This window comes from Dermacentor albipictus, unplaced genomic scaffold, assembly GCF_038994185.2.
Source record: "Dermacentor albipictus isolate Rhodes 1998 colony unplaced genomic scaffold, USDA_Dalb.pri_finalv2 scaffold_11, whole genome shotgun sequence".
Lineage (NCBI taxonomy): Eukaryota > Metazoa > Arthropoda > Arachnida > Ixodida > Ixodidae > Dermacentor > Dermacentor albipictus.
The window spans coordinates 9,521,480-9,534,747 of record NW_027225565.1 but is presented as its reverse complement, the minus strand read 5'-3'; positions in this window follow the sequence as shown (position 1 = coordinate 9,534,747).

The window sequence follows — 13,268 nt, the reverse complement described above, 5'->3', positions numbered from 1 at the left end:
AGGAGTGCTTGAAGCCATTGAAAAATGACACCAAAACTGCACCTCCTGGTATTGAAAATTACGGAGGTGAGGGTTTGTTTACATGTTGTTTTCCATCATTTTTTCTATGCGTATGTACTTTTTTGTAATAAATATGGCTAGATCGGTTAAATATATTCAATTTCTGCCATTTTCATAAGTTGTGATTGCAAATTTTCTCACCAGGGATGCTTTTGTAGCGTACTGAAGCGTAGTCATTAGTTTTTGTTGCGACCACTTTCTCAGCATGTTTAATGTTATTTTGCCAATCTACCAGGGGAAGTCCACTCCCCTTGCTGACAAATCACTTGGACTGTGCCCAAACGCTGTGCTGAGACTCATGCACACATTGCCAAAGGAATATTCCGTCTTTTTTGAAAGATACTTAACCACCATTCCACTCCTGAATTAACTGCTGAAGGAAGGCATTGATGGCACAGGTCAAGGCAAATCAAGTGAAACATGTCCACCTCAGAAACAATGCTAAAATGAAGCACGGTGTGTTTGACAAACTCACTCGAAACGGCGAGAAAGTAGCCATGGTCAGGTGGAAAGACAACAGGACAGTGCTACTGACTTCAAGGGTGCGATCTTGTACGCGTTCCAAAATAGAACGGAGGCGGTTCGTTCCACCGAGCCAAATACGGTTCGTGAATTTGAACCGCGCCGAACGCCATGACGTCAATTGTGAAGTGATATCTGCTGTCAATCATTCCGTGTCGTCTGCTATCGGACGAACGGAACGGAACATACCGCCTATTTCGTGACGTAAAGAACGAACCGCCTCCGTTCTATTTTGGAACGCGTACAAGATCGCACCCAAAATTGTTCTAAGGCCACTAATGTTGAACATGTGAAGTGGTGGTCCAAAAAGGAGAAGTACATCGATGTGCCCGCTCCTGAAGTTGTCAGGCGTTATAACACGAGTATGGGAGGTGCCTATACCTGTGATAAACTAGTTGAATATTAGAGTGGCAATGAAAACTAAGAAGTGGACCTTGCAGCTGCCAACTGCTGGCTGGAATACAGGGGCGGCTGTTGAGAAGGTGCGGTGAACAGACGCAACACAATGAGCCTTCTAGACTTCGGCCTTGCTGTCACTGGGGCACTTTGCACACCAATGCAACCAAAAATAATTGAAAACAACAACGAAAATGTACCTCAGAATCAATCTGCAGAGATGGCTCTAGGAGTGGCAAAAATTTCCTGCATACACTTGGACTCGTATAACCACTGGCCATATGGCCTAACATCTGCACGTTGCTGCAATCTTCCAGGCTGCACTTCTCGTACTCGGACGCATTGTGAGAAATGCAACGCCTACCTGTGCCTCTCACGCAACAAACACAGCTTTAAAGTGTTCCATATGCAGTCTGAACAGTCTGAACAGTAAAGCTGTTTTCAATGTATCTCTTGTTGCAGTAGCTCAAATGTATAAAAGCCCAGCCAACAGATATGTTTGTTTGCTGTGTCAAATATTCCGATTTTCGCATTCTAACTTTTCAAAACATCATTACAATAGAGCAAACAATAATATTTTTTACAAGTTACCTGATGTTTCTCCCATATTTTGGGGGGGGGGGCAGGAAATGGATAAAGGTTTGGAGTTTGTGAGTGGCGTTAATTTCTTCAAATGACCACTGAGGCCACTGATGTCCACAGGTGCGTAATCACGTGGCACTTTTCGCATTTCGTGTGCTATGAGTCATAATCATCAGCCTGGTGCAGGACGAAGGCTTCCCCCAGCGATCTCCAATTACCGTTGCTTTGCGCTAGTATGACCCCACGTTGTGCCTGCGAATTTTCTAATTTCATCACACCACTTAATTATCTGCCGTCCTCGACTGCACTTCCCGTATGTTGGCATCCATCTTATAATTCTAATGGACCAGTGGTTACCTGCCCTACGCATTACGTGGCCTGCCCTACTCTATTTGTTTCGTCTTAAGAGGAAGCTTTAGCTCGGGCCCAACTCCGACGCGGCCTATTCACATACATATAAAAACGCAAAAACGTTTTTCTGAGAAAACCCCTGGACCGATTTTGATGAAATTTGTTGCATTTGAGAGAGTAAGATAAATTGTAGTGACTGTTGGAAGCAGAATTTTGATTTAGGGCTTGAATTTCGTTAGAAAGATTTTCAAAAATTCAGAAGTTTGAAAAATATAGAAGCATGAAGTTTACAAACTAATAGCTCTGCATCAAGAACAAATATCGCGGTTCTGTAAACGACATCCATTCGATAATTCAAAGCGGACAAATATTATATGCCATTTTACACCTTACGTGAATTTTTTACATTGTTTACGAGGGTTCTGCAAAAGTTGTAATTACATATTATTACATTTTTTGAGGTTCATGTGCAACATATCAATTTTGTCCGCTTTAGATGTGCTATCAGATACAATTCACAGAATTGCGATATCATTTTTTCTTGTTGAGTTACAGAGTTGTAAACTTGATAGTTTCGTTTTCTGAAAATTTGCAATTTTTGTCAATTGTTCATAAAATATTGACGGCCTAACTCAAAAATTCGAAACCAACAGTCACTAGATTTTAAGTTTTTCTTTTAAATGCAGCAAACCCAGTGAAATTTAGTGCAGTGGTTGCCGAGAAAAACGAATTCTCCTTTTACATTTATTTAGATAGGAGCCCCCGAGCTAAAGCTTCCTCTTAAAGGGAAGCTGAAGTGGTTTTCAATTTCCATGAATTGCTGGGATTGGGAAGAACAGACCTAATAATTTACGGTTCCGAAATTTTTTTCTTCGTTTTGTTAATATAAGGGGCGGAAATCGCTTTCTAAATCACCCCCGCGGACACGCCCCCGTCGCTTCCCGGAGCGCCAGGTGAGGAGGTTACCAGAGGAGAGAACCGGCGAGAGTGACGTCACTGGCGGGGACCGAGCTGCCGGACCGGCGTGCTGGCATGCGCTGGCATGCCTCTTTCCGTCCTGCGCTTTACTGAACGACGCTACGAGAGATTTGCCGCCGCCGCCGCTCACGTTTGTTTTGCGATTTTCGTAAACTGTTCTTTCCTTCTGTGCTGCGTGAGTGCCTACAGCCAAGGGCGCCCAACATGCCCTCGTTCTGTGCAGCATTCGGCTGCGCGAACACACGCGGGCGAGACGATGTGGTGTTTCACAGGTTCCCGAAGCACAAGAAGCTTGCAGCGCAGTGCGGTGAGGAGAGATAAGTTCGTGCCGACGAAATCAACCGTGCTGTGCTCGGACCATTTCCGCGATAGCCGGATAGCCTTACGACAAATGCGGAAACGCGTTGTTGCTAGCGTTGCTATACTCCGTTTCATACATCAGGTGCAACGCTGTGGAGGCTTGAGATACTTCTTGCAGTGGCTGTGTTCGCACTTAGAAAAAGTTCGGTGTTTCTTGACCCGATTTTTGAGAAAACTTTTCATATATAAGCTCAGTTCTGAATGAAAAAAAAAGAATTTACCCATAGAAACAATCCGTGTACTTATACGGCTGCTAACACGTTCTTTTAAATCAATTTTCTTTCCGGCATTCTTTAATTGCAGCCCGTCGCGGCAGCTTCACGAGCATGCTCGCGCGAGCAAATGCCGCTGGCACGCTGCGAACCATAGACGGAAACGCGCGCAGTAATAAATTTTGGTAACCAGACTTCGTGCGTAGCTTCCACAGCGTTACACCTGAGGTATAAATTTCAGTATAGGCTTGCCTAGTGACATTCGACGTACGGTTGCAGTTATGTTTACCACACGGCGGTGCTAAAACTGCCTAATATCTTTATGTCAACACTAGCATGGAGCGCGCATACCGTTTCTTGATCGAGCCACAATCGCAAAGTCGTCGAACCATATTCTGAATATTGCACATATAATCCCCCTGACCATCTCGATCTGGATGTGTATGATAAGCAACTTCCATGACTGTACCTCGCAGCACTGCATGTCCGCGCTTTGAAACGCGGCACTTATGTTCGCGATCGTGTATCAACGCTCAGAAAACCCCGGGACTTAAGACAAGCAGCGGCAAGGTGCTTGACATCGCGGAATTGTACCCGTGTTTACAATCTAATGAGAAGTTAGTGCTTCGGCATTCTTGCAGCAGCAAGTTCCCAGTGACACTTTAGCGCATTTTTTCTCCCGTCATTGGAACGTGCAGCTACATGAAAAAAAAAAGCATGCGTAACAGCTAAGATTTCCAGCGCGCGAGAAGGTGTACACATCGCTCTCGCTTTTGGCACACTCAACATCGTCGTTGCCGCCGTTGCCGCCATCGTTTTCCGTATCGACTGTCGGTTCGAACATGTACGGCGAAAATACAAGCTGTCCGAGACAGCGAGAACGTTCCATAATGCTTACAACTCAGCTATGCAGCCGGAACAGAACAGCGTGCTACGCTCTCAAACGGCGGCATGCGGCGGCGCCGACCGGCGACTGCCGCCACTGACGTCACAGCGGCTCCGACCAATCACGGGCAACAGCGGCGTTCGCGCGATACCCTAAGGCGCTGGTGCGCGTTTTCATGAAAAAACAGCCGCTTGCGCTTGTTTCCGCCTTTCTTGAACGAGATATTCGTGTTCAGGGGACTCAAAACTGTAGAATGCCGCAGAGAACTCATTTTTTTCGAAAAGTGTTTCAGCTTCCCTTTAATAGGAAGCTTTAGCTCGGGCCCAACTCCGACGCGGCCTATTCAAATACATGTAAAAACGCAAAAACGTTTTTATGAGATAACCCCTGGACCGATTTTGATGACATTTGTTGCATTTGAAAGAAAAAGTTAAATTCTAGTGACTGTTGAAAGCGGAATTTCGATTTAGGGCTTGAATTTTCTTAAAACGATTTTCAAATATTTGACCGTTTGAAAAAAATAGAAGCACAAAGTTTACAAATTCATAGCTCTGCATCAAGAACTGATATCGCGGTTCTGTAAACGGCATCCATTAGATCATTCAAAGCGGACAAATTCAATATGTCATTTTACATCTTACGTGAATTTGTTGCGTTGGTTACAACGGTTTTGCAAAAGTTGTATTTCGCTATGATTAAATTTTTTTATATTCATGTGTAATATAGCAATTTTGTCCGCTTTAGATGTACTATTAGATTCAATTCACAGAATTCTATTATCAGTTTTAGTGGTTGAGTTACAGAGTTGTAAACTTCTTAGTTTCGTTTTTTGAAAATTTTCAGTTTTTGCCAATTTTCAATAAAAAATTGACGACCTGACTCAAAAATTCGAAACCAACCGTGACTAGATTTTATGTTTCTCTTTTAAATGCAGCAAACCCCGTCAAATTTGGTGCAGTGGTTGCCGAGAAAAACGAATTCTCCTTTTACATGTATTTAGATAGGAGCACCCGAGCTAAAGCTTCCTCCTAATGTCAATTTAATAAATTTACTCTCAGTAACTTGTCTGCTCTCTAATACCCACCGCTGCTTTTCTGTCTTTTAACGTTAAACTTACATTTTTTTTCGCTCCATCGCTCGTTGCCTGACCATTAACTTTTCAAGCTTTTTTTGTTGGCCACCACGTTTCTGTCCGATATGTTAGTACCTGTAGAATGCAATGATTGTACACTTTTGAAGAACGACGGGAAATGCCTAGTCAGGTTTTGGTAATGTCTGGAGTATGCGCTTCAACCCCGTTTTATTCTTCTGTAAGTTTCCTTCTCATTGTCGGGGCCCTCTGTGCTTAATAGATTTATGTAAGCGCAGTTCTGCAGATATGCTAGAATGAATATTCTCGTTCTCTTGCCAGGCTTTTGAACATTACCTTTTGTCTTCCATATTTTCATCTTTAACCCTACTCTTACACTTGGTAAGCTAAGGTCCTGAATCATTTGTTGCAAGTCATCTCCAGCGTTATCGAATAGTACAATGCCATCTGCAAAGCGCAGGTTGCTGAGATGCATCTCCATTGATCATCACCCCAAACTCTTCTATGTTTATCAACTTGAATACTTCTGCAAAGTATGCAGAGAATAGTATTATAGAGATCGTGTCTCTTTGACCCTTTTCTTGATCGGCATTTTTCCGCTTTTCTTGTGCAGAGCACAAAGAGAGCTGTGGAGTTTTTAGATATTTGCTGAGGTGGTAACTTATGCATCATGTACTCCTTGGGCCGTATAACGTAAAACTATTCCAATATGTTTTTATTCCAATCTCCTGTCGTCAAATTTGCGTAACCACCGACGCAAGCATCGGGCGGTCACTTGCAGGGTTGTCTGAACAAACCAATCAAATGCTCCCCTCGTTCATTGGAGATCACTTTTGTTTGCTTGAAAAACGAATAACATTGCCTGTACTGAGCGGCTTGTCTTATCTAATTGGCTCACAAGAGGCGAGCAGCATGCTCAAGTGGACATGGATTCGATGGGGCCGAGCCACTGCACTGAAAATCGATAACTGGATGAAGAGGGTGGTGCCGGCGTCTGCGATTGGTCCGCTTTCCCTTACATAGCTTGCGATGGCTCGTAGACACTCGCGGCGGCAGGCAACGGAAGCTTAAGAATGACGCTAAAATGGATCCTCAGCAAAAAAGAGTTGGCAGGACGAGGTCGTAAACGTGCCGAAAGTTCTCGAAAACGTTACACGGCCACGCAAAAAGTTTTATTACACGCAAATAAACCCATGCGAGTAGCCAGCGCCCGAGTGATCGGCGGCAGCCATCTTTTATTCCTTTCGGAACGGGGCAGCCTGCGGCTGTTCAGAAGAAAATTCACTTTTGTTCGGCGTATTAATGCATCTTTAACACGTACATGTCACTTTGACGCGTTAAGCTTTTGCGGTTTTGTGACGCCGCGTGAGGGGTAGCTGAAGTGGGTGCAGCCCGAAAACATTTGGCCAATAGCCGAGGGCTAATGGCGAAAGGGCGTCGCATCAGAATTAACTATTTTCGTTTTGTTCGGTCAAATTATGCATAATTAGTGTGTACACGTCATATCAGATGGGGAGCTATCGCGGTTTTTGTGACGCTGCGTGACACACAGGTGAAGTGGGGGTGGTCCAAAAAAGTTTTTGACCAAGCGCGGTGGGTTCATTGCAGAATTGGAATAGAAAAGTTTGGAATAGTTTTACGTTATAGTGCCCCTTGACTACGCAATGCCTCCATGACTTCTGGTATTTCTACTGACTCGAACCACTTTTCACTCTCTGTGAAAGAGATGCTGGTTATGCAGTTAAACGCCTTTATGACGAAGTGCTCGGGACCTCCAAAATCCTTTGTTAAACAGGTCACTTCGTTGTGAATGTCGCGCACCATACCACTCACACTACAGCAGGCACGTTCAACCAAATAAAACCTCTATTTAACATGTATTCAGTAGTGACTTAGTGAAAGAAATTGCTCGTTTTTTTTTTTTACTCCTACTTAATTTTAGAGAATGTGCGTCTGCAGCCAATCTTTATTGCGCCCACATTCCCAGCATACTGTGCGGTGAAACGCGGCAGCTACGCACTGTAAAGCTAAGATGGTTGAATACCGCAATCACCTTCCTTGTGGTGAAAAATTCATCACCATGCTCATCACTGTTGCCTTCGTTGGCCGTTTCGCTTCCTATCTGCCATAGATGACTTTGAAGATGTCGTCGGTCATCAGTTACGACTACATCGTCACGTCGTCATCTACTGCGACGTATTCGTTCGCCGTCACACCCGCTGATGCGTCACGCGAAGCAGTGTACGAGTTGAACGATTCTTGGGGCAGTAGTGCTTCGGAGACTATGCCTCCGACATCGACACGTTCTTCAAGTTCGTCGCTAGCGCTGCCATTCGTGCGAGCGCAAAGTGGGTCTGGATGATGTCTGCCCAGAGCACTGGCAGTATCGATGCGCGGCGTTCATTACAAAGCAACAAATCAGTTGTCAGGAACGCCTATAAATTCCTTCGTTGTATAGGCAAATTCGATGTAAGGTGCGTACGTTGTAGAGGCGTTCGACTGTACAGCCCACATTTGTCAATTACCTGATCTAAGACATGAATCTGATCCACTGATGACCCGCCGTGATTGGTTAGTGGCTTCGGTGTTGCGCTGCTAGGCACGAGGTCACGGTATGAAATCCGGGCCACGGCAGCCGCATATCGATGAAGGCGAAATGCAAAAACAAATACCTAACAAATCGCCGCCAGTTCGTGGAAATTAATCAGCAACAGTCTGGCTGTCTTCCGGTCACCTCGGGAGTTCCTCAAGGAAGTGTCCTAGGGCCACTGCTCTTTTTACTCTATATAAATAATATTACTACTTCAATCCATCCCAGCGTGCAAATTAGGTTGTTTGCTGACGAATGTGTGCTTTTTAGGGAAATCACTTCAACGAATGATCAAACTGATTTAAATGCTTCTCTAGCTGGCATTACTGATGGGTGCAAAACATGGGGAATGCGGCTTAACGCTGAAAAGACTGTCTTTCTTCGCTTCACTCGTAAGAAAGCTCCACTAACCTTTAGTTACACATTAGGTTCGTTGGCCTTGCAGGAAGTAACAAAATATAAGTATTTGGGTGTCACAATTACTAACAACTTATCATGAAATTTGCACATTGATAATATCTGTTCTTCAGCCTTGCGTAAATTATACTTTTTGCGACATAAACTTGGAAATTCCACACCTAATGTAAAACTGCTTGCTTATTATTCATTAATTACACCTAAACTTGAATATGCATGTGTTGTTTGGGACCCGTTTACTAATCAAAATATTAAATGTCTCGAAAGGGCACAGAAAAAAAGCCGTACGATTCATATATTCTAAATTCTCTCGCTATGATTCCCCCTCACGAATAATGCGCGATAATGCCATCGAAATCCTTCAGCAGAGAAGGCAACACTTAAGAATTCGATTTCTTAGCATGCTTATTAATGGAGACTTATCAATTAATCCTGCATCGTATCTGTTCAGTACAACGTCTAGGCTTACTCGACACCATCATCCCAATTCACTAACACCTTATTTTGCACGGACGGATGTATTCAAGTATTCTTTTTTTCCCCGAACTATAACAGACTGGAATAACTCGTTCTTGCCTGTTTCAATTGATTGACTCATTGTATTACTGTTGTGTCTTACCACCTTACTTGATTGAATAATGCATTGTAATATTGTTATGTTTAACCACCCTGCTTGGACCTGTTTTAGGTCTGCAGTATGAAATAAATAAAATAAAAAATAAATGTGTACTTAGATTTAACTGAACGTTAAAGAACCCCAGGTGGTCGAAATTAATCCGGAGTCCCCCACTGCGGTGTGCCTCATAATCAGATCGTGGTTATGGCACGTAAAACCCTATAATTTAATTTTTAAAATCCACTGATGAATATTCATCTCTAAAGTCAGCCTGTTCTCTGGGTTATTCTACAGTATCACCCAAGCCTGCACCCCCCCCCCTTTTTTTTATAAGCAGGGCGAGTGCAATGAGTCATCCTCAGACAGCTGCCATAATCGATATTTCAAAAGTTTCATAAGACACTCCTGGAATGTCATGGGAAATTGCAGTTATGTAGATCACGGATGCCAGGCTTACAAATCTTCAAGTTCGGTTTTTCTGCGAAAATTCTAGCTTTTAAGTTTTTACTATCACACTTTCTAGCTGCTTCATGCATTCGACATTTGTGCAAAAAGATAATATATCTTAGAGCGCTTTCTTCAGTTATTAGAACTCATCCTGTCACCATCATACTGGCTGCCATGTGGCGTTATCCATGCTCACTCTGGGTAAAAAACTTTGGAGAACGCTTAAGCTTTGCCTTTAAGAGCGGAACCCCGTTTCGGCAAAAAGATTTTCGAACCACCCATGATCAGGCCCTCCATGTGGCGCAAAGAAGTTACTGAACCAATTTAATTTTCAAGCCAAAATACGTAGAAAAATCGTAAAGTACGACTTACATGAAACCTATAGACACGATAGCGTCGGAGTGTACATTGAATATAAGAGAAAACGCAATTCTGCTACGCGAAAACCAAAACAAATCCCATTCCAGCATTTCTACCATGCATAGACCGGCCACGGCGTCTGCCATTTAAGCGCTTGGAGGCATCGGAGCGGCGCACCCGGCTCCTTGCAACACCTCCAGATGGCGTTCGCCTCTGCCTCATCGCGGCCCACGCAAGAGGCCGCGTTTCTACCAGAACGCCTGCCTCCATGCGTTCGCCGCCAGCGTTTTCCGATAAACTTTACGGTGTACGCTGCAGTTGCCGGGAAGCGTGAGAATCAGTCAGGGTTCTTTGAATGCTATCGCCTTCCACTCTCAGAAGCGAAGCTTCAGCGTCCTCCAAATTTTTTTCCATTATTTCTCAGTTCATAAAATACATTGCCACAACTCGTTCCCGCTTCTCTTTGGCTATGTCATTTCACTATCACGCACTCGTTTAACCATATTCTTGTTTTAGTTATAAAATGTTCTTCACAGGTTTTATCATTTGGTGTCGCCGTATACTTCACAATTTTAGTTTTCATTTGCTGCCACCCTCTAAGTGGCCATTGTCTCCAGACGCCTTAACCCAGGCTTTTGAATTGGGAGACGAGGGCGATTGCAAATAAGAGAATTACAATAGGCTCCGCACAGAAAATTGTGTTCCGTTTATCCTAAGTTTCACTTATGTGAAGGACATAAAGATCACCGAAATCGATTTATTCAAGGAGCGTCTGAGGGTTTTTATATTACTGTGGTAAAAAAACAAAGGCACTTTACTGCGCCCTGCTTTAAAGATTGGAGCTTCATTTGGGCAAAGACGTGTTCATTAGCAAAAAAAAGAATTCTGCGCAGTCCTCGCGTTCAATATCGAGCGGCAGACTTTCGACAGCATCTCCTGCCGTCAGGCCCGAAACAGTAACACGAACTGGAACAGAAATACCTGTGCCTTCTTTAATATAATCGTAGCTTCACCGATAATATTTCAACTGTTTCTTCAAAGCTGGTAACAAGGGCATCATCTGAGGTCTCTTATTCCTGGCGGTGTGATGAAGCAGCAGTGGTAGCCTGACTGCAAGTCGTCATGATAGAAACATTGTTGCAACTTCAACATCTCTCAGTTGCCCAACTTTCACGCAATTGTCTGATTAATTGTAATTGCTTCGTAATTTATAGCATCACCATTTGACAAGTTTGGCGGGCTTGCGGTTCCATACGCCAATGATGTTGCTGGTGGTTCCGGTTAAAGGTGCATTTAACCGGAGTCCGCAAAAAGACGGGTTCCGCTTAAACGAAGTTTGCTAACATTGAACCCATGAGCGGCCAACCAACACTGATGTCATTGTTCCGATTATCCGGCATTTCCGGTTAAGGGAGTTTCGTTTATCCAGAGTACGCCGCATTATGCCCTAAATCTAACATAAGATTCATGGTCAAACACTGCTGAATGGTAACACTGAAAAAAAAAAGACGGAAGCAAAGCAATCATGGCACTTGTTGGAATCATGCCTGCTCCTCCCACTGCCCCAGGGGCAGTAATTATGCGAAATTAAAATAATAAGAAAAGGAACTTTGGAATAAATGTAATACTTCAATGAATGCCGGAAGGTTTCGTTAAAAACAGGTGGTATATCTAAAATCTCTTTCCATCGTATCTGCCTATTCCTAATTGTCAAAGACCGCTCTTTTCGAAATTCACTGCAATGACATCTGTGTACAGCCACAAGAATATTCTCTTTGCATGCATTCAAGCATCAGATCAGCCTCTCGCCCAGATTTTAGCCGACGTCCGCATAGGCACTGAGGTTCTCCGCATTTCGCTCGCCTGCATTGGCTAAATTAAATTATGGGGTTTTACCTGCCAAAACCCCGATCTGATTATGAGGCACGCCATAGTGCGGGACTCCGGAATAATTTGGACGACCTGTGGTTTCTTTAACGTGCACCTAAATCTAAGTACACGGTGTTTTCGCATTTGGCCCCCATGCCTGCATTAGTCATACATTTGTGGTCGCAATCTGTGGAACTGCGCTGGCTATACTTCCTGCCTAGAACACAGCAAAGCATTTTTGTTTCGCTACAAGGATTTAGCCACCTGAGCTTCGCTCGGTGGTGCTAGAGATTACACTGGCAAACTGGCGCTGTACAGAACTTACCAACACTCGTCTCCATAACTTGGATCAACGTCTACAGCTTCGTCTTCAGCACAGGTTGTCTTGGATATCCCGAGTAAACACTTCTGTGTCGCTTGTGCTGGGCGTGACGTAGGCCGCTGTCTATTAATGCCGCCGCATCAGAATGGCCGCCAGCCCTACATGCGAACATTTGGCTGCGAGGGGACGATTCGGCATATCCTTCGTGATTGCCTTCACTGCAGTGCACCTGGAAAGGAACTATAGACCGCACTATGTAGAGAATCGCCACTTGTCGGAAAGGAGAATCCTCGGGCACTTGTCCGGACCACGGTCCAGACGGTCCTCAGCACAGAAGGCATTGAACGCGTTGTGGAGTTTCTTCAGGACACATTATACGCGGACTGAGACTTGGATAATTGTGCGGAACATCGCGCTAGTGCCATTTCTTTTCCTTTTTCTTCTCCTTTCCTGTTTCTTTTACAACGAAGCTGCTAAGGGGAGTTACGTCACCGTTTTTGTGCGGCGAAAGCCGTTCGTGAAAGGCGTCGGTGGAGGCCGGCGTGCGACGGTGTGGTCTATATCAAATGTCTATCAAAGAACAGCCAGCAACGCCACCTGCATCGGTGTCCCAAATTTTCGCTTTGAAATGTAACTATCGATGATTATAAAACAAAAATTACCTTGCGCTTACCTTACCTGCAGAGACAACTTCTTTACTTCTTTACGCGATTCATCGTAAAAGTCAGTAATCCGTAATTTTTGTTTCTCACGTCGCGTTTTAGTGGCTCCACGTTGGAGGTCTCCATGCTGCGAGTTTTTAGCGCTGCTGGGGCTGACGGTGCGGTCAGTATCGAATGTCATTCGAACATTAATCAACAACGCAGCCTACGTGGGAGCCCCGAACTGGCCGTATCACCACAGCGCCAGTGAGACATCACCCCTAAGAACAGCCAGGCTAGTACTGTTGAAGCGTCAACTCGATTGTACAGCTTCGCTATCTTTGACGTATCACTTGCTCAGATTGGCTTACATCTGCGAAGCTTTTTTTTTTCCTCTCTTCTCCCTTTCTGGCAGCCTTAATGCCCTTTATTCACTCAGCAGCGATGAGGAGTTACCGATACTCAGTTACTCAGTTACCGATGAGGAGCCAGCCAGTCTATACACTGGCTAACTGGTATTTTTAGAACATTTTCCTATCCTGCTCCTTTATAGCTCATATGCCCTCCTG